This window comes from Thrips palmi, unplaced genomic scaffold (genome assembly GCF_012932325.1).
Source record: "Thrips palmi isolate BJ-2018 unplaced genomic scaffold, TpBJ-2018v1 HiC_scaffold_1, whole genome shotgun sequence".
Classification (NCBI taxonomy): Eukaryota; Metazoa; Arthropoda; class Insecta; order Thysanoptera; family Thripidae; genus Thrips; species Thrips palmi.
This window is the reverse complement of record NW_023144620.1, coordinates 3,101,785-3,127,482: the sequence shown is the minus strand read 5'-3', so window position 1 is coordinate 3,127,482 and position 25,698 is coordinate 3,101,785. Positions and strand designations below refer to the sequence as shown.

General features: G+C 56.8%; 1 long non-coding RNA gene across 1 annotated transcript in view; it reads left to right on the top strand.

The window, feature by feature from the left end:
* Window positions 1-255: 255 nt before the first annotated feature.
* Window positions 256-25,698, top strand: part of LOC117651862 — a 53,116-nt gene continuing 27,673 nt past the window's right edge. The window contains exons 1-2 of the long non-coding RNA XR_004588135.1: window positions 256-453; window positions 24,719-24,751. This is a non-coding gene — a long non-coding RNA (uncharacterized LOC117651862). The remainder of the gene's footprint in view (window positions 454-24,718; window positions 24,752-25,698) is intronic.

Genomic DNA, 25,698 nt, shown 5'->3' with positions numbered 1-25,698 from the left:
AAAAAGACGCAAACGAGCGGTGGGCGGAAAAACGCGCGGACTGCGGGGAGGCGGGGGTGCGGGCGGCAGCGGCACAGAGCGACGGAGGGGAAATTTCGTTACACCTCTGGCTCTGGCCCGGTCCAGCTTCTCGTCCAGCCTGCCGGGCCGCGGCCGGTTCGCCCTCATTTGGGCGTATTTTTTGGCGGAGGGATGACGCCCGGCCCGGTCCAGGCCGCCACCAGGCCCGCGTCGCCAGGCAGCGCCGGGCGCTGGACAGCCCTGGACGCTGGGCAGCCTCCAGGGCCCCTCGCGCGCGCCAGTCTCTCGCACCGGTCAGTGCTCCTTCAGAATTTGGGTAATTTTATGAGCTATGATTTTATCCTGTGGATCTCTTCAAGAAGTGAAAGTGGTCAGTGGTTGGAGTTTTTGGATACTTCTGCTATTCAAGCTATTGGATAACCTTACACCGAGGTAAGTGCCTTAGAAAAGAAAAATCTGTTCCCAGACGTCGTTCTGGACAAAAGGCCTTAAAAGCTACAGACTTTTTTGAGCCAGCATCCCTTTTTTTAGGTTTTCCTTGTTTTTATCATTTTAAGAACGCATGGAAGTTAGAACTTCGTTCCTTTTCTGCTTTGACTATTATTATTGCTCTCATTAACTCGTAACCATTTTAACCAATAAATTGGTTCAACTTAATTTTTTAACTTGCAATAATACTACCTTATTCATTATTTTTCCAATTTATATAAATGTTTGGGTTATTTTGAGGCAAAACGGACCGTTTCACCCTACGGCTGAAGTAATAAACTCGCGGATTCGCGAGGCGAGGGGTAAACGGGGGGATGCAACCGCGAAAAGAGGGGACAAAGAATGCGGTAAACGCTGCATAATGCCGCACAGTGCACCAGGGGTGCATATTTGCATCCAATTTCGCACTGTTGATAGAATTAGCGAGAAGTGTTGACCGAAAAAGTCAAGTATGTGTTAGTTTCCGGATAAGGGGGATTCTATTTGACCCCCAAAGCTGATGCATGGGGGGGTTGAAATGGACTCGGAGGTGTATCACAAAACGACCTGTTTTGAGATTCTTATAAAAAGTTTCAGTACAAAAACAATTTCAAAGACTATGGACGTCTGAGGGAGTGCGCGTCTCCGTCTAAAAGAGACCATAGTGCGTTGAAGTCTCCATGCGCGGCGGGGGCGGACGGAGCCGCAAGGGATACTTCATGCATGCGGCGCGGCGTGTCCAGGAAGGGAAGACGGGCATCGCAATTCCCAAACAAGACGTGAAAATGGCCTTTAAAAGTACAGTCAAAAAGCTTTCCAAAAAAGATGAAGATTTAAAAGGAAAAAGAATCGAGCCAACACTTAATGATTTGCCCGTGTTGCCTCAGTGCTACTCCAAGGACACACCCTCACTCCTGGGCGTAAACTGAAAAAGTTGTTGCCTACTGCTATGAGGATGTCCAGCGGTTGCATCTCTTGGAATCCTAGTCCTCTGTAGAGGAGAAAAGGCCTTTCATTTGGTTAGCGTGGACAGACCGATAATGAGTAAAGTAGGTTCTGGTGGAGGGCTGCTGCGCAGGGCAATAACTATCATGACGTACTTTGCGCCCCGCCAGGCCCGCCAGGTCTGTCCAGCCCTCAATGGAGGCGGGAGTGGCAGGGAAACCTGTGGCGCCACCCAGCCAGGTCTAGCCGCGCATAGAGCGGGCATGCATGCCCACCTCATTGCGCGTGTGCGCCCGGACGAGAGCGAGTGCGAGTTCACCTTTGTTTCGCACTGTAGTCTCCGAAACAAATTTTGCAGTGCCTCCAAATCGCAGACGCACACCACCATCTCACGCGCTTCACAAAGAACGCCGCGATGCGTAGATGCAGTCGAACTGGTTGCGGGGGATGCTGCAGTCTGGCTGGCGTAGGCGGCGGGACCTGCCGCGGTCAGACTCGTCAGGTGAGGACCGGGGGACCGGAGGACCGGGCCGGAGAACGGGTTCCGCGAGGTGTCTGGTCGCGCCGGGGAGTTCGGCACCCACGTTCATTCCTCGGGGGAGCCAAGCTGCACCCACGCCGCGGAGCCTGGCGTAGTTTGGGGAGATGAATGCGGAGAAGCCGACAACCAATTCAGTGAAGTTGCAGTGCAGCTTCCACTCAGATGCACGGGAAAAAAGATGAGCTCAAACTGAACAGACCAACATTAATGGCCGCCTACATGACAGCCACGAAAACTTACTGTTGCAGCTGAATTTTAGCTGGGGCGTGTGATCTTTAGTTGTATCAGGTATACGACTAGTTAGAGCAGACAACACGCGATGCAAACAAGGCGTCTTTCTTTGACTCAGCGGACCTTTCGATAGGTCTAAGTAACAACTCAAGCTTCCTCCTTGCCTTCAACGTCCTCCGCCCCGCCCCACCCGGGGCTTAGCAGCAAACTCCGAAAGCTGTCAGGGCTGCGCCACGCTGCTGCGCCCGCTCCGCCCCGCCGCGCCCCACGGGGACGTCCTTGCCAGCTTGCTGGATTAAGGGCAAAGTTGGAGAGCGAACGCGCATATCTTCCGCAGACTCTGCTGATATAAACTCTGTATTATGCAAGACCACGGCTCGGAATTTTCCGGCTCCCTGGCACTTGAGCCATCAGCGCCACCGGCAGAGCAGCCTTCCTCCCGGAAACTCTTCCTGCCCCCTCCAGCTCCACCCGACCCGTCTTGCCGCTCCCTGTGGAGCGGAGCGTCTGTCTATGCGAACAGGGCCACGATATCCACTAGAAAAAGGTCACAACCGAGGATTTACTTCAATCAAAGCCGGTCGAGTTGTTCAACAAAGCCAAGGATTCCAAAAAAAAAATATGGACAAATATTGGAAAACTAGTAAAATGGCTTACACTGTTTTTATCCAGGGTTGCCTACCCTCGCTCATTGAGTACCTGCGATTCGTACCGGTACCAACACAGCGATGCATGTTGAATGGCGAGGTTGGCACTGCGCTGCGCTGAATCAACAGCCAGGTGGCAGCTAATCCATTAAACATGGATGGAAAAACAGAACCGCGGCGCCGCCAATAAATGAATGGCTATGGCAATGCACCGCGTGCACCATGCACAAGCGCAGCGAGGTTCACAGTGCCGCTGATGACGGCAACAAATATGATTCAAAAGAAACTCGCAAAAAAAGACAGAATGTTGTGCAAATGATGACGCGTATTATTTTATATGGGGTTTTGTTTGGTTTGACAACAGTCCTCTAGCGTGACCTAGCACAAGGAAAGCTTCGTTCAAGCCTGAAAAACGTTTTACAAAATACGATTTATGCGTACAACGAAACATTTTCACATCCCATTTTTTGGCGGCAGGCCGTGGCACAATAGGATCGACGCCCCGCAGTGGCGGTGCAGTTAGGCCCCGCGAGGAACAAAAGGCCGCGAGTGCAACAATTGATAATTTATCAAACGGGAATGCCGCTCGGCAACAATGCGTCCGGCCAGTGCCAACAATGCGGCGAAAGTCGCTCATGCATAACCATCGCGCAAAATCCAGCGCCATGACGCACCAGCGCGGAGCACAAAGCGCGGACTAGCGCCCCGCCGCCCGATGGAATTTCTTTGACGGATAAACGCGTTCCCGCGCTCACCATCAATTCAAACCAAGCTGGAGGACACTTCGCACAGAACGAAGCCAGCTGGAAAGAAAATGAGGGGGTTGCACGGTTGTAAAAAGCTTGATTTAGCCTTGTCTCAATATTTTGCATCATTCTGGGAGTAAAAGACCGATGGCTCGTGCAAGCAGCAGTATCTAATGGGCACTCTTATCTGCCATGGCCCCGCCTGCGCCCCACTCGGTGGACTGGGAACGGGCAAAACTAAAACGCACGCTGCGATATGGGCATCGCACTCACGACAGAACGGCCGTATATTTTCGCATTAGTCCCTGGTGCAATGCCTGTCTCTCTCACACAGACACACACCAGCATTCACAAACACACACATACACACGCCCACTCTCTTTCTGTGCACTGGGCGGGCCGCGCCGCTCCAGTCTGCTGTTATTTCGGGCAATCTATGATTTATGTTTACCCTGCTGCTGTATAGTGGTAGTGGCACAGCCCCCCCCCCTCCCCCCATTGCAGCTGCACAACACGCCATGTATTTTAACGCCCCTGTTTATTTCAGTCAGTGGCCAGCGCCCAGCGTTTTAACGTCGGTGTTTATTTGTGTTGTGCTTCGGCGTGCTTCGGCCCCCGCCCACCAGGGCCAGCAGCGCCGATGCTTTGTCCACGTCCGTCGCGATGACGCCGCTCGTGCCAAATGCTGCCACCGGACACAGGGAAAAAACGGCACATTGGGTTTATTGTTTACGTTTCCAGCCGTAGGCAAGGCGGGCCAGGATAAACGCAGCTATCATGTGCATCAAGCAACAAGTAATCATCCACGGGGCAGGAGGGGTCAGCCGACTCGGGATTGAGCTTGATGTGCTGGATGCAAGTGGGTGAGCCCGAGAGTTGCGCAAAGATAAGTTAAGATAAGTTAAGTCCCAACCATCCTTTTTCTGCTTTCTCTTTTCAAAAGATAAGTACATATCTCGCGGGTGACTGCACGTCTGGCAAGTCCTCGCGGCGCCAGTACTTCGAGCGGAAGAGGGACTCGCGGAAGGCACTGGGACAGCCAGCAGCAGCGAGTCGAGGAGTGTCTCGGAATGATTAAACTTTGATGATGCGAGGAGCATCCGTGTAAGTCTGTGTGTGAGTGTGTGCGAGCGTGTGTGCGTCGTCCAAGGGCCATGTGGGCGAGGCGTGCGGGGCGTACCTAACCGCTGCCTCTTCGAACTCCAGTGGCCCCGTCCCCCTTCCCCCGCGGCCCCGCCGCAAAGGGGCGTGCTTCCTTTCCTCTCTCTCCCTCGTCTCATCTCCTTGATTGCTTTTCATCTGGGCCGTCTTACTCCACCCCCTCCACCCCTCTCCTTTTTCCACCCCGCAGTACCCTCTCTCCTCTCTCTCATCTCGCTCGACCCTCAAGCTGTGAACCCCCCACCCCCTTTCCCCATTCGCAATTTCTCCCCCGTATCCTTTGCGCAGACCGCAGCGCCCGCCGCCGCGCGTTTCGGAATATCTTGAAAGGGCCTCCTCGCCTCGCCTCCACTCGGGCCGCCCCGCCGCCCCGGCCGCCCCGACGACGAGTCCCGCTATTTACAGGGCCCCCGCCGCCCCGCCTTTGCCATCACGCTGAGATACCGCGGAGCACACCGTCGGAGGCCCGCATGACAGCTACACAGCCGCCAGCCCAGATGGGATTGGACGAAGGGCTGGCCCTTGAAACTGGCAAGCATCAAATGAATCACCGACGGGTTCGCCGACCACCATCAGACTGTGTTCAAAATTCAAAATTATTTTTTCGAAGCCCAGTATTTTTTGCGAGTTGCCTTTTTTCCTGGGCGCAGAGTGCGGTCTGGTAATGAGATTTGCGCGGGGCGCGGCGGGCGCGGCGTGACGGCCCGGTGAATGCCGGATGCCGCGGTCCGCGGGGAGAGAATGTGCGGTCGCCCCCCCCCCTCTCCCACCGTGTCCACTCCCCCCGGGGGATGCTCACCGTAATCTACTTTGATGGAACGATGTCAGCGGCGCTGGGCTTTTCCATTCAGACATCATCAGTCAGCCTGCGTCATGTCCCCGCGCGACGCGGCGGCAGAAAACCGAGGAAAAACAGCGCGTAATGCGTCAGGGACGGGTCTGCGTGTAAGTGGGGGGGGGAGGGGGGAAGAAGTAGAAGTGTATGCTGTAGGTAAAAGAGAGCATATGAAGAGAGACGTATACTGTCGCTGTGCACGGAGGGGGCCAAGCAAGCAAGCCGCCACGGACCGCACCGAGTCGCGAAACTCTCGCTCGCACGGTGCGAGTTTTGACTACTTGGCCGCGGCGCGGTTCCATTTCCGCTCGGGCTTCTGGGGAAATCTCGTCTCGGCTTTTCTGCGAACTAATCCAGTTGTGAAGCACGAACAAACTTTCTCGCTGCCATTGGGGATAGGCCCCGGGAGAGGGGGGAGGGGGGGTGGGCAACGCGTAGCCTTGGTGTTTGGGTCCCTTGACCGGAGAGCGGCCTGGGCTTGGGAAAGCATGAGGTTCGTCAGTCACAAAGGAAAAACAGCAACCACGTCAACAGATAATTTTACGGGGTTTTCATTTAATTTCGAGCTGGTTCGGAAATTGCATGGGACCTCGACGACGGCGAGCTTGGGGTCCTTTCATTCCCCAGACGCCGAGACACTGCAGGGATGAAGCAACCCGGCCGCGTCGATTCCCGCCACGTCCTCCGAAGGCACCTGCGGGCAGGTTGCCTCCCCCCCTCTTCCCTTCCCCTTCCCTCTCCCTTCGCGGCGTTATGGCGCGCGCTTTGTCCGACTTGGCGCCCAATTTAAATGCTAAACTATAAAGTCAACTATGCGGAGCGCGGAACGGGCTGGGTGCTTGGGCCGGATGGCAAGGAGACGGAGGGGCCGGCCGGGAACGCGAAGCCCGCAGGTAACGGCGAGGCACGTTGAGAAAAGGGCAGAATCGCAGCGCCGTCCGCAGCGCTCCGCGCGAGGCGCGGGTAGGCCGCCCAACGGCACGGGCGTCGTCGGGTTGCCTACCCCCGACTTCACAGGCGCCAAGCCACCTCTAGGCAAAGCCCCACTTGGAAACAAATGCACGCATCCAAAGTTTTTTTTTTTTTTTTTGCGAATTCCCGCCACAGCCGCTTGGGAACGCCGCCGCCACCACCACCGCTGCTCCCGACAGGAGGTATGCGTTATGGTTATCTTTCCGCCATCAATTTAAATTAGCCGCCAAACTTAAACAGGGCAAACTTGGCGGGTCGGCCGGTCCTTGTGAGGTTGGCCGCAACGACCACTAGCCGTAAATTAATTATAAAGATGAAAGCGGGCGGCTCGATAAGGCGCGGTGCCGTCCGCCCCTCCTTTGCAGACTTCTGCCCTGGCCACCCTGGCTGCCCAGTCCGAGTTTGCTATCGCGATGCTGGATGCCACCCGCCCCTCCAAGACCGTCATCTTTCTCCTGGCGCCGCGGACGCGTTCCACTGCCGAAATTGTGTGACGATGTTTCGGTTATATCGTGATATTTTAGTTATACTTCAGTAGTAGGATCCCCCCATTGTGACATCCGCCATTTTGATGTAAACTGATCGATGGTGTGTACTAATCTAACCATCGCGCACTCTTGTGCTGTCTGTCGGCCAGGATGTCACTGGGGGTCAGGTCAGCACTCTGGAGGACGAAAATTTGGGAACCAAAATGGCAGTTGCTACAATGATGAGTCTTTACCACTTTTTCTCAACAGTTTGACAGTGTCCTTTGCCAAACGAATCCAGCTGCAGATTTTCCCCGCCATGTTCGTCTCTTCGCACCCTCCCTGGCGCGGTGGGCCGTACCCGGAACGGTCCACTGTCGTCCCACCGCACCCACGCCCGCGCGCTACGCACACACGGGGAGCCAAGTTTGGATTTGCCGCTCGCGCGGCTCCCAAAGTGCAGTCCAAATATTGCCCCGCCAACTTTCCGATTCCTGCCGTGTGGAAGTTTGGGCCCCGCAGTGTCCCCACGCGCCCCGCAAGTGCCGTGCTCGATGTGGGGGTCGGGGAGGGCCGCCAACTTAAATAAAACACACAGCAGCTCGCCTAGGCACTCAGGACATGCGAGGGTGGTGGTTTCAGCAAGGGACAATTTCTTCAGCTTGAAAAGCCGCCATGCTTCCCTTCGTGCAAAAATCCCCTCGGCAGCTCCGCCCTCCACGGTGGCGGGGTGTTAGGCCCCACAGCGGCCCTACGGTGTGGCCCCACACACCGCAGCGGGCGCTGCGCGGGCCCTTCACGCCCGCTTAGATACACATCCCATTATCTTGGGGCTCAAGACGCTGTCGCTCTTCGTCAAGGCGCCGCGGCGCCACACCCTCGGGGCCTTCCTTCCCTGGCTGCCTGCCTCGCCTGCCTCGGCCCTCGGAAACCTATTCCGCACACGTGCAAATCCGCAGCGACTGTCAAGGCGCAGGCCATGCCGAGCCGCCGTGCCGAGCCGCCGTGCCGACAGCCCCGGGCTCAAGCTGACGTCATACTTTCGGGTGCAAACCCCGCGACAGCTCTACGCGGAAATCAGCCACCGCACCGTCTCGGTGGAGGCGGAGGTACGCGAGTCAGCGGACGGGATGCTTTTGACGGCGTTCGACGCCGCACCAAAGCAGTGCTGCTACCCCCGCTGTCCCCACCCCTCCACCGGCAAACTCATTCCCCTTCCCCGCCTACCCGTCGGTAGACTTCGCCATGCTTCAGGAACGCAAGGTAAGCAAGACGCCCTGGCAACGGGGACACCGCGGCCGTGCCGTGCCGTGGCGTGGCGTGCCGTGCCTCGCCCGTCTCGTTAGCGACAACACGCAATCTGAGCACAGCCCCTGCCTGCCATCTCCTTAAACATTAAACTCATCTCAAAGTACCTCCTTAAGCCTTCGTTGCCCCTCCCCCGCGCGCCGCGCGCCTGCTCCGCTTCTACCTCGTTATAGTTTCAAATATCCATCTCTCTAATGAGTCCCCGATCTATTTAACGACACCGACCCAGCCGAGAGGTGGAGGGGGAGGGGGAGGGGCGTTCTGATTGGACGGGCCGCAGCGCGATACGGCCAGGTTTCAATCAGCGGCGCAATTCGAAACTCGATCAAATAAACAGCGTCGCTATTTATTTATTCTTCGGACAACAAACAGAATAAGATCGGTGGCGCGCACGGGGCGGCACCGTAAGTGCCAATACCGCTCCGGCCGCCACCCCACAACGCGCAGCCTCGCGCAGCCTCTCCCTCCCCCGGGCGTCCCGGCCGGGCCCACCGCCGGCGGCGGCGTGTCTCCCATGATTGGGTAAGTTAGAAAGATGGAAGACTTGCGGAGTAAGCTCCCCGGCCGCTCGATGGAGGCCCCGTCCTCGCCCACCCCGCGCACCCCGCGGCCTCTTCTTGACGTTATCTACGAGGACCCTCCACCGCGGCGCTGCGGCCCCGAGGGGCGGGCGCGGCACGGCACGGCGCGGCACGGCACGGCGCGGCACGGCACGGCGCGGCACGGCACGGCATGACACGGCACGGCGTGGTACTTTGTGGGCGCGGCACGGGAGCAGAAGCGCCTGCAAAACTATTCTCTCGATATGAACCAAGTCGACAGGATTCTCAGCGAGAAGTTTCCCTCGCGGGGGTTGTGCGGGCTGGGTGGTTTGGGAGGGGGGGGGCGCTCTGATTTTCCAGAGCACTGTGAGTAATGTATTGTCGAGGAGGAAATTGAGGTGGGAGGGAGTTGGGGCGTTGCTGTGGTGGCAGCGCTGCAGCGAATACCAATAAACTGGAGGGTAAATTTTGTTTCTGTTAAATTTTGGATTCACAACTTACTGTGAAAAGGGTAGTGTGTCGATTCAGAGTCGCTTTAAATACAAATGCTGATGATTCGGATCACGTAGGGTATTCCTTGAGAACTGGAGCAGAACACTCCTACCACTGCACTGCCATAAGCGAAGCACTTCTAGGGAGGTCGTTCCTTTCCGCTGCCTCGCTGCCCTCTTGAATAATGCGTCCGTTGCTTTCGAATCGCCCTCCTTCGCTAAACCCTCCTCCACCGCGGCGGCCTGCCTAGACGCCTTCCTCCGAGGATACAGAAGGCCTGAGTTATAGCAACGGCAGGGAGGCCATTTATGTAAGCTTAAGACGCGACGCGGCTCTGTCTGTCTGTCCGTCTGTCCGTCCGTCCGTCTGTCTGACAAACTGTCATCTATCTGTCCGTCCTTCTCTTTGTTTCGTCCTTCACGTCCGTCTGCCAGGACGGGCACCCGTTGTTCCTGTTAGGTTTGTTAAGGGCACTTGCGACAGCCACCCCCAGATTGCACCCTCCTCTGCACCTGCAATTTTTATCGCGCTCATTTTTGGTGTCGTTCTCTTTGACGCCACGTAGTCATAATTGTCGTTGGGGAAACGGTTTTCCGGCGCCCAGGGCCCCGCGATGCGCGATAGCGGGTGCTGCCCGACTGGCGTGCCCGCCTGGCGTGCCCGGCCCTAACGGCACCAACTTGGGACTGACCATTTATTTTCCGCCATAATTAAACCACGGCAGTGCTGTGTAAAGGGGACCGGTCCAGGCCACGGGCCGCGGGCCGCACAAGGTGCAAGTGCGGGCCGCCGAGCACCGGTAGCCAGTTTCTGGACCCCCCCCCCCCTACCCGGCCTTTTTCGGAGGTGTTCACGGCACCGCTGCCCTAGGAATGCCAAGGAAAATTACTTTCCAAGTATCTCTTACTCCAGACCTTGACCGTTTTTCCACGCGTTTTCTTCGCAGCAAGTTGGCAAGTCCCCGGGGGGGGGGGGGGGGGGGGGGGGGGCGCGCGGCGCGCAAACAGGGAAGGCGGCGAAGGCGAGGCTGCGACGCGGCGGAGGCCCCCATGGGCGTGGCCAGGGCGCGGCCGCGAAGACGGCGCAGCCTCGGCGGAGCCTCGTGACGGTGAGAGACTCCCACCTCGCCTCGCCCCGTCTTGTCTTCCGCCTCCTTATTCTGCTCCCTCCTCGTCCTGCTCCTCATCAGGGGCACGTCTCGCGGAATTAAACGCCCCACCCCCACCCCCCTCACCGCCGCCACGCTGTATACGCTCTCAAGGCAAGCTCTCATCATCTGAAAACGCCGCCGGGGGAAGGCATTACGTCCCGCTCGCGAGAGTGTGTGCGGTTGCGTGAGAGTGTGTGTGCGCGTATTGTGCGCCGCGCGTGTGTGTGTGTGTGTGTGTGCGTGTGAGGGTCCGCGGTGGGGTTTTGAGTCGAGGGGTGGAGTAAGGGCGAGTCGTCATGTAAGAAAATGAAACAGAAATCCTTGCCGCGTTGCTTTCAAAATTAGTTCAAGTGAAAAAAGCACGCGTGACGAATAGGTCAAGGTTCTACAGGAGTGCCCGTACAAAATAATTAATTTTTCAAAAAAAAAACTACATTCTAGTTTATCTTTTTGGAGGTAAAAACACGTCCCAGCCGCCTCCTCGTCCCGGCCGGCCACGGCCCGCCAGGCCGACCCCGAGCCACCTCGTCACGAATTCCCTTTACTCAGTTTCAGTCCTTTCTCCAGCGCCTTTGCGTGGCGCGGCGCGGCGTGGCCTCCAGCCTGGATAAATGAAACTCCTTCCACTGCCGGCCATCCTGCCTGCCAGGGCAACGTTACCTTCCACACGCATACACACAGTCAAACACACACACACACACACACACACACACACGCACACACGCACACACACAGAGTACGGCGCCGCGGCCGCCAGCCCCACGCCACAGCCCAGGCCGACGGTCCGGCCCCACAAACTAAAACTTTGCTGGCGTAATATGGAAATGAAAATGTCGGGACTCGGGCTCGGGGCGGCAGGCCGGCAGGCCGGCAGGCCCGTCCGGCCGCAGCCACAGGAAATCCCGGCAAACCCTTCGCCTGGCCTGCCTCGCCGAGCCTCGCCGTGCCCCGCTTGCCACGCACCGCCCTTCTTTCCCGCCGACCGCCCTTTTCCCCCGACGCGGCCCTCGGCTTCGGCCCTTGGGAGACGGCTCCGCCGGCCGGCGAACGCTATCAGGAAAATGCCTTTTTGAACGGTCCCGGAACAACAGCCCGTTGCCACGCAAGTTCCCTCGTGCGCGCCGGTCGCGCCGAGGCCACGGCAGCGCGGCAGCACGGCACGGCCGAGGGTTTCTGCCTGGCTGCTTTGAGAGGTGTGCCGAGCCGAGCAAGGAGCCGCAAAACAAACTACTCCACTCCATTCCGCAGGAATCCGCACCGCGGCAGTGGCTCGGAATGAGACGAGGGGGCGGGGGAGGGGGGGGGGAGTCCTCTGAAATTCTGAAACGGGGCGCGGCACTTACCCGACGACGCCCCGCCCCGCCCCGCCCCACCCCGCCCCACCCCGCCCCGCCCCGCCCCGCCCCACCCCACCCCGCCCCACCCCGCCACGAGAGCTGGTCGGGCCGCCGCCCCCACTTTTTACGCGGGTTCACGCGTGTAGGAATGAATATGCATGGGAACGCGCGTGGAAAACTGAATGTGGATGTGGATTATTTTGCAAGTGGGGAAGCGACGCGTTGACACGCCGGGGGTGTTGTTGTCGCACGACGAGCGCGGCGAACGAACGAACGAACGAACGACCGGAGGCAGGGCTGTCAACCCGACAGTGCAGCACCGGGGATTTTTGGCCGGCTTGCATTTTGACCGCACGGACACGGGCAGTCGCCGGTCGGCCGCCGTGCGTTCGGACAGCTGGGCCCGTTCCGCCGCGGTGTCCGGCAGGAAGCTCGCCCCGGCGCCCTGGGACGTACGGCCGCGTACCCAGGGACGGACCCCAATAACAGTAAGTCCGGACGCGGGACCCGCGGGGCCGCAGCGCCGAAGGCTGAAATATGCTGCGACGTCCGGACGGACGACCAGCGGGAAGGTCACGGCCTTGCCTTTCAACGCAACATGCGTTTTCATGCTTGTTTCAACAAAAAAAATTAAAAGTGTGGGGATATTGATATTGGGCAAGTGAAGTTACTTACTAACGATTGAAAAAGGTCTCGAGTTTCGAGGTGAGGTCCTGGAATTCGAAAAAGCTTCCAGGAACGATTTTTTCAAAACGCAGGCTTTAAAATTGTGACATTCAGTAAGCAAATTAAAAACAAACCTAAAGAAAGTGGAAGTATTTTTTTTTCAGTTTATAAAAATTGTGAAAAAGAATTGCCTTTTTTCTTCTTTTTTCTGTTTGAGACTCCGCCCTTTTCCTCCCCGGCACCGCGGTGCCGCGTCGCGCCGCGCAAGGTGGCCGGGCCGCGTGGACACGTATTGATCCGGCCGCCCTCAAGACGGGGCGGGGCGTGGCGCTCCGTGGCGAGGCGAGGGGTGGCGCGGGGTGGCGCTGGCACTGCGTAATAACGTGAGACGCGCGCCTAAAATTCCGGCAGAGGGCGTATTATATTCCAAGCAGCAAACCCTTGTCCGCCCGCCCCGCCCCGCCCGCGCCACGCCACGCCGCGCACAAATCTTGCTGGAAGTCCCCCAAGCACCCCGCGCACCGCGCCGCCCTGGCCGCCCCGGCCGCGCCGCCATCCCCCACTGCTTCCTTTGCTATTTCTGAGGGATTTTGTGTAACTAAGCCATTTGTGCTTGGCTGGCTCGGCAACTGTCGTCGTCCGGGCCGGGAGAGAGGGCCCCATGAGGGCCGCGGGGCGAGGCGGGGTGGGGCGGGTCGAGGCGGGGCGGGGCGGGGCGGGCCGAGGGTCGGAGCTGGCTGGAACACGGTGCTGCGCGACGCGGTGCGGCAGGAAACTTTATCCCTTTTCCTCCCTCAGTTTCTCTACAGCTGCTGCCGCCACGCCGCCACCACCACCACGGCCATCGGGCACTCTCGGCAGAGAGACGCCCGACATCATTAGCACTACCAGCACGAGCAGGCGAGCGGGCCAAAATACACAGTCGTCGGAGTTCCGGGAACTGCTACGTTCCGAAGGTTTCATCCGTATTCGGCACCACTAAATTTATTTATTTTTTCACAAAACCGTGGGCTGCGTAATAACTTTGAATTAATGATGGCAATCCTAGCGATTCAAGTCCGATGCCCTCGCTGGCCGCGGCCTCCGCTTCCCCACGGCGCCGTGCCGTGTTCTCAAAGCAAACCGTTTCATCTTTCCCTCGCGCTAGCGGGGCTAGGCGGGGCGGGGTGGCCTCACACATCCGAAAGACCTTTCACGGGCGGGCCTGTATAATGCACGGGCCCTGTGACACGAAATGAAAGGCTGGCTCCAGGCCCCGCTGGCCGGCACAATGGGCGAGAGGTACCGCTGGGGAAAAAGGGCCCTCCACGAGCACGGCAGGGGCGAGCCAGGCCGGGCAAGGCGCGCCACAGCCTGCGTCGCCGCGCCTCGCCCCGTCACGTCACGACGCGTCACAGATGGCGCACACGGCGCGCATCTCCCTGGAGGCGGTCCTGGCCGTCACCGCCAAGACACTGACGAGGACGCCGTCACGCCGGGGCGTTGTCGACGACGGCGTGCTCCGTGGGAGTCAAGGCAGCCACGCCAGCCCTGAGGGGCCACGCCCGTTTTCTTCCCCACTTCGATTCGTCCGTCCGGGGCGGCGCGGCCTCGGCCGAGGCCTCGACGGCTATCTCTCGCAGAGGATCGGCCAGGAGTGAAGTGAGCCTCTCGACTCGCTCGCCGAGGTTCGGCGAGGCTCGGCGAGGCTCGGCGAGGCTCGCAGTGGGACTCGGGATTTCAGTGAGAATTAATCCACGGCAAGCCTTGGCGCCAGGCACGGCGCGGCTCACGGCACGGCGCAGCTTTGCTAATGGTTATGTGCCACAAGAGGAAGCGGCGACGACAGCCAACTCAAACTTGCGCGCGGAGTTCCGCGGCGGAGGAGTAGCAAGATTTTGAGGGGGCGGCCGGGGCGGGGAGGAGGCCGGCGGGAAGGAAGCAGTTTAGCCTCGCGAATATGCACACAGAGCGGCGAGCACGAATGGCGCCGAGGGGCGGGCCGGGGGAGGGGGAGGGGGGGACTCGAATGGAGATGCGGAAATCTGTTGGAGTGTGATGGCGCCAAGCGCGCCGAGCGACGTCTCGAGGAGGGGGAGGGGGCGGCGCGCCGCGGCGGCGGTTTGGCGAGGGCTGTGCGGGGCTGTGCGGGGCTGTGCGGGGCTGTGCGGGGCTGTGCGGGGCTGTGCGGGGCTGCGCGGGGCTGCGGCGGAGCGCCGCCGTCGTCTCGAAAGACGCCATCGGGCGCATTGCAAGTCAGATTAGAGTCAGGGGAAAAGCCAAGGGAGGCGGAGACCGCGCCGACGACGACGGTACTGGCGGTGCTGGCTGCCGAGGGGACGACAGTCGCAGGAATGTTTCGCGCCGGCGCTAAGATTAGGTTCGGGCTTTGGCCTGCAGACCGCGCCGAGGACGAGAAACGAACGAGATAAACCGGGCGCACTGCCCCCGCCCCGCCCCGCCCCACAGCACGACCATGCATTATGGAGCGAGCCGCAACGGCAGCGAGTGTCAGCACGAGGGGGGGGGCGCGTGTGTTTAGCGCCACTGCGCCTTTCCGCTGTTTCTTTCCCGGAGTGACGCGACAGCGTTTTTAATTGTTCCTGGAACAAGCGAGCGAGAGCCGCGCGACGTGGCTGCTCGACTGCGTTCATTTATTCAAGTGGCAGCTACGGGGTGGGAAAAACATTCTCGTAGAAAATCCTTCACGAAACTAAAGCGTTTTTACTGCAAGTAGAAATACAAAATGGAATTTTGAAGTTTTGTGGACTGCTTTAGAGCGCAAACGCTCACGGCAACTCAAACAACGGTTCGAAACCCCCACGACGAAATTGCTATGCCGCACAGAGGGGCCCTCCGATTAAAATTTTCCCGTGTGCATGCGCTGCGCTGCGCGTTGTGCGTTGTCGTGAATTATAAATGACTTGCCTCGTTCGCCCTGGCGGCAATCCAGCCGTGATAAGCGGCCGGCCCGATATATGAATGGGCGAGCGTTGCCGCGCGTCCCAGTGACGCAAATAAAGCCAACCAGCGGCGGGGCCCCGCGGGGGGTGCAGGGGGCTCGGCATGCCCCGCCCCGCGCAGCCCCGCGCGCCGTTTCATCAAACTGAATCGTCTCTGTCCCCCGCAGGCGCACCTTCCGTCGTGCATTGTGGAAAGCGCGGACGCCGATGAAAATAATCGTTGGCCCCAACCCGCCGCACAGCGCCACCAACCCTGGAAGATAAAATTTTGCTTTCGCTGAAATCGCCACCGAAATTACAACAACTTTAAAAATGCAGTTTTTATCGCAGAGTTTGCGTACTACAGGTAGAAAATTGGTTTAACCCGGTTTAACCCTTTGGTTCAAATTTTAATCACTCGAGGCAAGTTTAGCGGTTGGTCGCTGTGGCGAGTCGTTCCGTCAACAGCCGCACTGCGTCCACTGGGTTCGGAGCCACTCCGCTAGACAAACAATAATAAACCGGGGATGACAAATCGAACGAAAGTGTGTCGGAAGCAGAGACCAGCAGCGCCCGACGGGCAGCGCCATTGGATTTGGCAACGTTGACACTGTGGATGGACACAGTGCGGGAAAGGCACCGAAAGCACAGCTCGCCTCATCTTTCTCATGTCGCTGACCGGGACTGGTTGTCCCAAAAAATCAGGTCCGCCGGCGAGGAGGAGGAGGGTCCGGCCTGCCGAGGTGAATCAACAACATTTTGGTATAATAAACTAGTTTCCCGATTGATCATAGATTCGGCCAGTGACGAGTCGGGCGCTGCGTGGACTAGACTCGGTTCCCACGAAAAACTGAAACTAGACGAGGTGAAACGGCATTACAACATTACGCATTCGGCGACATTCTCACGCAGTCGATACATTATGCATACGCGCCTCTCTAGCACTGACCAGCGGGCTGCGCCGGGCTGGCCGGGGTGGACACTGGCCAGGGCGGCACCCAGAGGCCGCAAGACGAGTCCGACGTGTCTCGGGACGCGCAGAGGATTCCATTGCACATGTGAACGATATAAATAATTAGAACCGTTGTCTGCTGCTTGCGAGGCTGCTTTGCGTTTGTTGCACGTCCATATGCTCCTCAATTTTATTTCTGTCGACTGGCAAAGAAGAAAACTTTGATAAAAATTGAAAGCGGAACTTAAACTTTGATAAAAATTGAAAACGGAACTTTAACTTTGATAAAAATTGAAAACGGAACTTTAATTAATAAAAAGTGCGTTGGATTACCTCAAACATCATCAGTTTAGGTTTGTAGGATTGTTTTTTAATTAGCTGTTATCATCTTTGATTCATCAGGAGAGTTTTTCAACCTCACGCGCGTGCGTGCGTGCGTTCGTCGCGTGGAGGCTCGCTGCAGGGGAGCCACTCGTCCCCAACCTCCTCGAGGTGTCATCCCCGACGGTGTATGTAAATGTTTGCCGATTAAGGTGGACCTGTTCGCGTGTCGGCGGACGAGGCAGACAATGCCGACGACCCTTTTACCCTTTTTTTTGCGCGGAGGCGACCGCTGTGGCAAGTGACGCCGCAGAAAGGGGTTCGGCAAAAAAAAATCTCTCACCCCCGAGGGTGCCGAGGGTGCGGACGATATGGTGACCAGATAATTGTCCGGCGGTCGGCGAGGCGCGTCGAGGCGTCCCGAGGACTGCGGCTTGGTTCCCTGGTGTCTGGGCCAGAGGCGGCCAGAGGTCCTAAGACGTTTGGGGCGACCTGTTGGACCCCGGCTGCCCTCCGCTGGCCTCCACTGGCCTCGGCTCGCCGGCCTTGACCAGAGACTGACCACTGATTACGCTGGCTCCTATCCGGGTGGACGCCCTCGAAGACCCCCGTCGCCCCGTCGCCAGACACCCCAGACCGCCAGACGAGAAGGCAAACCATACGCCGCGCCGCCACCACCCGGACCACGCGATGTCTTAAACCCGATGGAGATCTAGTCAGAAAGAAAACTGGCAACGCAAAACTTGTCTACAAGCCTCACGTGTCATTCAGGGTTAGGAAACTTTCAAACTTCTTGAATGATGCTTCCATGAGAGGCATGAACGAAGCAAAGAGAAAGGTGAAAGTGTCGGTGTTTCTTCGCACATGCCTTTCGCCTCGGCCCCTGGCCAGGTGGGCAGCATTACTGTCTGGCTTACTGCTCCACTCCACACCCCTCCGGAACAAGGGCGCTCCCAGACAGAGGGTGGGTGGCGGGGCGTGGCGGGGCGTGGCGGGGCGTGGCGGGGCGTGGCGAGGCGTGGTGGGCCGAATTCACTGCTGACCCCCGTCGAGTCCAGTCCATGCCCCAGTGTACGGGCCCGTCCCCGACCTAGGACAAACAGGCGACCCATCGCATTGAGACCGCCAGGCGTGTACCAGGCCGCCCCCACAACACCAAGATCCCAGTGCGACCGCACATGGGCCAATCAGGGAAGGGGGATTTTAAAATCCCGCGAAAATGTTGAACGCTGATTGGTCAGGTTCGAGAAACCTTGGCGCTGTAGACCCTGCTTGCCTTATTTCATATTCCAGTCGGCTCACTGTTGTTGCGTTCCCACGTCTATGGCCCGACTCTCTGGCTCGGCTCGGCTCGGCTCGGCCCGGCTTGCACCAGATGCATCAGCATGCAGACGGCGATCCTGGTCAGTTTTCTTTCGACAGTGGTAGAGTGGATGTCTTGGAAGGATGTGGTGCAGTGTGCGGTGAGACAGTGACGACGCGGAGTGCAGACTTTACTTCCATTCTACTCATTTTCGGTCCATTTTCACTTTTACGAATGCTTGGCGGTAAGTCAGTCTGTGATTCTGAAAGCTCTATTTTCGGATCTGCAAACATCCACCCAACACACTTTTCTGAATTCTTTGATCTGTCATAAAACTTCTCCAATTTAAGAAAACATCGAGTTAATTCGATCTGCTTCTCTATTGCAGAAGTCTGAAACCATATCGGAAGTAAATTTAGAAAATGTCTGATTGTTAGGAGGGAAACCAATTCCAAGGGTGCAGTCGTTCTTCTGGGTTCTGGATGCAATGTTGGATGGTGGATAAACCGACTACTTTTCATTTTGTTAAAATATTTTTGGTGTATTGCAAAGTGGAAAGGAAAAATTCTTGGTACTTTCTTTTCATGAAACAAACCATAGTGTTTTGTCAGTGTTTCTTTTTTCAGTGCTTCAGCGCTTGAGACTTTAGTTTGGGCAAATATCGTCTTACCCTGAATACAATTACGGGCGGCAGCAGGCCGGGCGCGCCGGGCGCGGGCATAAATTGAATTTTGACGAGGCGGAGAGCCATCTTAGGGAGCGGGGCGGCGGGGGTGGGGGAGGCCCGAATAAAGGAGGCAGCCATCTTGGAACGCGGCGCGGGGGTGGGGGAGGGGGTGAGGCAGGGAGATGGGATTACAAAGGCTGGGACGAGACGGGCGGTGCGGCGCGGCGGGTACAACGAGTGCGAGGGAGAGGACAAACAGTCGAACGGAGGGTGTGTTCGGGTTACACACGGCACGGCACGGCTCACGAAGGAACGAACGAACGAACACACCCCAGGCTCACCCCCTCCCTCGCAACCACGCCCTCTTTCTCGTTCCCTTTCTCCACCCCGCGCGTTGCCATGACGACCACCCCTCCGTGCCGCCGAGCCACCCCCGCGCCGCCTCCCCCTCCCCTCCCCCTCCCCCGCGCCGCCTCATCTGAACCAGCGGGGAACTTTTCGCCCGACGCAGAAGTCGGAGCGCGATTCGACGCTGGAAACTTGCGGAGACCCCCGCGCCACCTACACCGCCTCCACCGCACCGTGGCCCACGGGCCGGGCTGGCCATGTTGGCAACGACTCAGCCAATTTTCCTCATCTTGATATCATGCACTTTACATTTTGTAACCATCAAAAAAAACAGTCTTGGTTGTGGGTTTACACGTCTGTCTGCAAGTAGCTCGCGGGCTCAACAGCTCCAGAGCGTCCTACCAATCCTGTGTACCTTCACTGGTGCAGGTTCAATGGCACGCAGAAATCGCTTTGAAATTGTTATCTCAGCACTGAACCTAACTGTCATCCCCGTACACTTTAACCGGACAAAAATTGTTTTATTACGTTTTCTTCACGGGAAAGGGGTAGATATGCTCGCTTCTATTTCCCTCTATTATTGCTGTGAGTTTCATTCACTTACTTCTACCAGGCCAAAGAGTTGTTTGCATCCAGGTGCAAAAGTGTCATACTTGACGCATGGGTGGTAACGGCGGCGAGCCTAGTGCGGACTGGACCTGGACCCCTGGCCATCGCTCCCCTCTCCCTTCGGCCCGGCCCGCCCAAAGGATGTGCCCTACGGTGTCGCAGGCCCTTCCGGCCACCCGGATCCTTTTCCAAGCCTTTCCTCGCGCTGGAAAATGGTGGCCCCTCCGCCCTCCCGGCCGCAGCCCGCCGCAGCCCGGCCGCTCGGCCCGGTATTGATCCCTCCGGCTCGGCTCGCCGTTCCTGCCCTCTCTTCGAGTCTCTCTTCGAGTTTCTCTCTTCGAGTCTCTCTCTTGAAGGCTCTCTCTTCAAGTCTCTCTCTTGAAGTCTCTCTCTTTTAGTCTGAGTCTCTCCCCTTGAGTTTCTCTCTTCAATCTTCAAGGCTCTCTCCTCGAGTCTCTCTCTTCGAGTCTCTCTTTAAGTCTCTCTTCGATGCTCTCTTCGAGTTGCCGCGCGCTCGTTCTTCTGCTGCCTTTCCCGCCATGGCGTGCACGCGTGTAGGCTCATACGCCCCGCAAGCATCGCTCTCTATTGGTTGCAGCAGTGCAACAAGACAGAACAGCGGCAGCGAGAGTCCGCCTGTCAATGTTGCGTCGTCCGCACTGCCCCGCCAGTCACTCTTATTTCCCGACGAGAGGCCGGGAATGAGTCTGACGTGCCGAAGCAGGAGAAGTGCACCGTCCGCAGGCAGTGTTGTACACACAACGACGCATTAGAGGAGAGCAGTTTCTATTACCACTCAGCACGATTACTAACAGTTGCGGTGTAAATCATAATGGCTTCGAAAAAGTGGTGCAGGCCAGGAACTAAGAAATAAGACAGGCTTACTTCTTGAAGATAAAATTCCGTTCACATACAGTTACGTGTCGGGCGTGTACTGCTTCTCTTTCTTTGTGTATCTCTCTCCTCGTTGACGACCAACACGAGTGAGTGAGAGAGAGAGAGAAGAGAGAGAGAGAGAGAGAGAGAGAGAGAGAGAGAGAGAGAGAGAGAGAGAGAGAGAGAGAGAGAGAGAGACAGAATGTGTGTTGTCGGGCGCCGCCAAATGGGGCGATCTGATTGGCTCGTTGTGGTGGCGGGGCCATTTGCATCTTTTACATTGGGGCCTTCCCTTCACATTGCCCGGCTCGTAGTCTTTTCGCCCCTCCAGCGCTGTGGGGGCTCCGGTCGGCCGGCGGGCCAGGAGGTGAGCACACATTTAAATTACACTCGTCCTTATCACGGAATGGCCGTGCCTGTGCCCGGCCGTCGTTATCTGCGGCCGTCGGCCACGAGGCGCGGCGCCAGGCCGTACGCCAGGCCGCCACCCTCTTTCCTCTTTCACCCGCACTCGGGGCGCACCGGACCGCACGGGACGCACGAGGTGCACGAGAGGGCCAAGACCGAGGTGGCGGTCGTAAAAAATGGGCTGGACTTTGGCGAATGGTGGTCGCATAGTCAGGGTAGCAATCGCAAAGCGACGACGAGGCTTGCTTCGCTGTACAGTACACTCACTGTGTGTTTGCGTTTTGAAGTATAAAACGTCTTGCAAAAACAATGAGATTTTGGCTCTTTGGAAATGGGAACGTCATCGATGGGTTATTATGCTACGACGCGCCCATGCTGGGTCTGGCAGCTTGCGTTTTCCAAGTGTGCGCCGATAAAAAGGATCGGTCTTTTATTTTTCAATGAAAACGCACCCCCGAAGGGCGCACTGCCCCCGCAGCGGGCATAAGGCTGGCCGCCGGTTGGCACCCCTAGCACGTCCGCGGCAGGCCGCTGGCCGCGTTGGGGTGGGCACTGCCCGGGCAGGGGCCACGAGGCCACAGCGGCCGCACCGCCCACTGGGTGTCCACTCCGGCCCCTTTGTAGTTTTAAGTTCCGGGCTTTATGTCGCCAAACTGCAGACATTACGTTTTAAAGCTGTGTGGGGATGTTATCCGGGGCGTCGCAGGCGGTTTCGCAGCGGGGGTCCTCCCAAGGGGCAGGCCTCTCTCTCTCTTTGGGTAGGCCGGCCGGCCGGCCGGTCCAGGATTCAAAAGGGTCGGAAAGGAAGGGAGAAAGGGTTGCCACCCCAGCCTAGCCTCTGCTGGCGCTGCTGGAATGTGTAAAGATTACCGAGCCATGGCTCTCTCCGTGAAGGGCTGAGTAGTCCAGGAAACCAAGAATATAAGGTGCCGCAACCTCGAACAAAATTGTATTGAGCTGATTTTTTCTGTGCGGGTAGAGCTCAATGCGCTGTTTAAACGTAATTTTTTTTTCCACGTTCTAGCCCTTGAGACTTTTTGGGAAAATTTGAACACAAAGGGCGTAAGTGCAGTTTTAGTTTCCGAGCCGCGGCGACCGCAGTTTTCATCCGATCGTCGCGGGAGAGGACTCCAAATGACCAGAAAAGAATGCGGAACAAAATAGCAGTTGCACATTTTCCAAAAAACGTTTCCTTCTGCCTGATCAAGGGCGTTAAAGGCAAAACTTTAGGTGGCGTCACCGTTCAATTTTCAATCAACTCGCGCGCATTTTTGGGAAAAACCCTCCTAGCTAAAATTTCCTCTTATGAACGCTGTGCGCCCAACCTTCCCCCGTAAGTAGCCGTTTTCTCCTTCTCTGTGCGACCACCCTGCGCCTGTCAAATCGTCCTGGAATGAACCCCTGCAGCCTGCGCGCTGGCGGCGCGCCGCCCGCCGCCGCGCTGCTCCACTGCTCCCCCCTCCACTCTCGGCCTCGGCCGCATCTGGAGGCAGGGGTTGTCTCTCTCGCTCCCCTTTTTAAACGCATTACTGCGTGAACGGTACTGCATGCCTGCCGCTTCGGAGCCCCGGGAGAGCGGCCGGCTCGGATGTTTACAACGCGCAATTCCTACTTCGCAGTTTTAGTAACCAAAACAAATATTATTGAAGGAGTGGTTGGGTTTAGCTCGATAGAACGCGACGCGCTCTACAACCCCGCTTTTCGTCCACATTTTCGGAAGATTTCTTCCCCTTGTATCGAACGAAAGGGCCTTAGCGCGTTCAAAGTCCTACACCAAAAAAAGGTGGCACTTAAAAATGCCGGAAAGAACCCCAAGAAAAGGAAAAATCGGTTTCCCTCCCCCGAATTTAAGCAGTAAAATTTTAAACAACTAATCCCTTTTTTCACTTTTTTTCATTGTTTTCTTCCCAACTTCCACCATACTATTGCGAGAAAAAGGAGCTGAAATCACAAAATGCGTCCCGAGGAATCGTCAAGCGCTGGTGTTTCAGCTGAATGTGGGTATTTTCAGAATTTCGCTAAGTGCAACGGTTGCTGAGAAAAGCTGTTGGAAAGGCAGCGGCGCACCCCGGGGGCCGCCGCGCGAAGCCAGGCGGAGCGGCGGTCGCGCGCCCCGGGGGTCAAAACCCTCGCCACGTCGCTTGGGTGAGGAAATCGAAAAATTGGCCCCGGGGAACGTCAAGCACCAGTCTTTTAGCTACACGTGGGTGCTTTCGGATTTGAGCTAGGTCAAACGGTTGTGTTGTAAATCCAATTTTTTGTCCAGATCCGACAGTGCCGCGTCACTACATTGCGCGCGCCACGCTACTGAGCAGCTCAGCCCGTGTAGGATTTAATTTTTACCTGACCGTTTGACCCAGCTCAAATCCGAAAACACCCCCGTGTAGCTAAAAGACTGGTGCTTGACGTTTCTCGGGACCAATTTTTCGATTTCCTCACCCAAGCGACGTGGCGATGGTTTGTCCGCCGGGCGCGCAACCGCCGCTCCGCCCCCGGCTTCCCCGGCGGCGCCCCGGGGGCGCCGCTGCCTTTCCAGCAGCTTTTCTCAGCAACCGTTGCACTTAGCGAAATTCTGAAAATACCCCCATTCAGCTGAAACACCAGCGCTTGACGATTCCTCGGGACGCATTTTGTGATTTCAGCTCCATTTTCACGCAATAGTATGGTGGAAGTTGGGAAGAAAACAATGAAAGAAAATAGTGAAATAAGGATTACGCTTGATTATTTTACTGAACTGAATCGGTGGACGGTCAAATGATTCCTTGATGCATTTCGGTCGTTTGGGCTTCTTTCCGGCATTTTTAAGTGCCACCGTTTTTTGGGGTAGGACTTTGAACGCGCTAAGGCCCTTTTGTTCGATACAAGGGGAAGAAATCTTCCGAAAAATGTGGACGAAAAACGAGGTTGTAGAGCGCGTCGCGTTTTATCGAGCTCAACAAACCACTCCTTCAATAATATTTGTTTTGGTTACTAAAAATGCGAAGTAGGAATTTCGCGTTGTAAAAATCCGAGCCGGCCGCTCTGCCGGGCTCCGAAGCGGCAGGCATGCAGTACCGTTCACGCAGTAATGCGTTTTCAAAGGGAGCGGGGGAGAGACAACACCCTGCCTCCAGATGCGGCCCAGGCCGAGAGTGGAGGGGGGAGCAGTGGAGCAGCGCGGCGGCGGGCGGCGCGCCCCCAGCGCGCAGGCTGCAGGGGTTCATTCCAGGACGATTTGACAGGCGCAGGGTGGTCGCACAGAGAAGGAGAAAACGGCTACTTACGGGGGAAGGTTGGGCGCACAGCGTTCATAAGAGGCAAATTTTAGCTAGGACGGTTTTCCCAAAAATGCGCGCGAGTTGATTGAAAATTGAACGGGTGACGCCACCTAAAGTTTTGCCTTTAACCCCTTGATCAGGCAGAAGGAAACGTTTTTTTGGAAAATGTGCAACTGCATTTTGTTCCGCATTCTTTCTGGTCATTTGGAGTCCTCTCCCGCGACGATCGGATGAAAACTGCGGTCGCCGCGGCTCGGAAACTAAAACAGTGCACTTACGCCCTTTGTGTTCAATTTGCCAAGAAGTCTCAAGGGCTAGAACGTGGAAAAAAAAATTACGTTAATCAGCGCATTGAGCTCTACCCGCACAGAAAAAATCAGCTCAATACAATTTTGTTCGAGGTCAAAACCTAGGTTTCCTGGACTAGAGGGCTAAAGGCTGAAGGCCCACATACTGTGCCCGCACTGTTTATCTCCGCCGCCATACCGTCGCAGAATCTTTCACTATCTTTCCTCTTTTTGTTGCAGATGGGGCTGCGCGAGCCTTACGTGAACGCTAAGGTAAAAGCAGGTTCAATAAAATTCAAGATTACAGTGTGTCTGTGCTTCTTCGCAGCCCAGTGACAGATCATTCTTTTTTACTTGATATCATTATTACCCAATCACATAGCACATTAAGACGGTTTCCCTCAGCAGAAATGTGACGAACAGAATTGCTTCATTTAAGTGGAATCCGATACAACAGAAGGCGCGATGGTGAGGCAACACAAAAATGGCTTGTCACCACAAATTAGGTGGGGGTGGTATGGAAGCTGAAAGCAGCCCTTTTTTATGAGCATTCCGCTGCGAAAGGCACACATTCAATTAATCGTATCCTCCCTCGTTTCAAAAAAAAAGATGATCTCCCTATCATGCACTCATCCCCCGAATTTGACGCCCCGTAAACACCTTTTGTTTATCCCGCGCTGAAGGGTGTGCGTTTCAACAAACCACCCCATCACGCCCCTGTCCCTTTTTTTCCGCGCCTGCGTGAAAGGCTCTTCTTTTTTTGCCGTACGTGTTGAGTGCGTGCGTGTTGCTAAACACAATGTGTCTGCTCCCCTTGCTGTGGGCAGACCGCCGCCAATTACGAGAAAAGGACGAGCAAAAAACGGCAAGCCGCAGCGGAATACGCGGAGGAACATCCCCGACACAATCACAGCAAAAAGCGGCAGAAGCGGCAAAGGGGTGTCGGAGTACTTAATTCCGGCTTCATCTCGTCTCCTCCCGCGGGGTTTCATCCTCCCCCTAGACACACACACACACACAAACACACACACACACACACACACACACGGCATATTCTCCGCATGCGAAAAAAACAACAGGTTGACTCCCGGTTCAGTAGAGAATTTCCTTCGCGGTGGGCGTCAATGTTTCATTTTGTGGGCGATGACTTAAATGTATGATCTTTTTTTCGATTTTATTTAATTGAAGGTACTTTTAATGTTTCGAAGTAGAAGACCGTA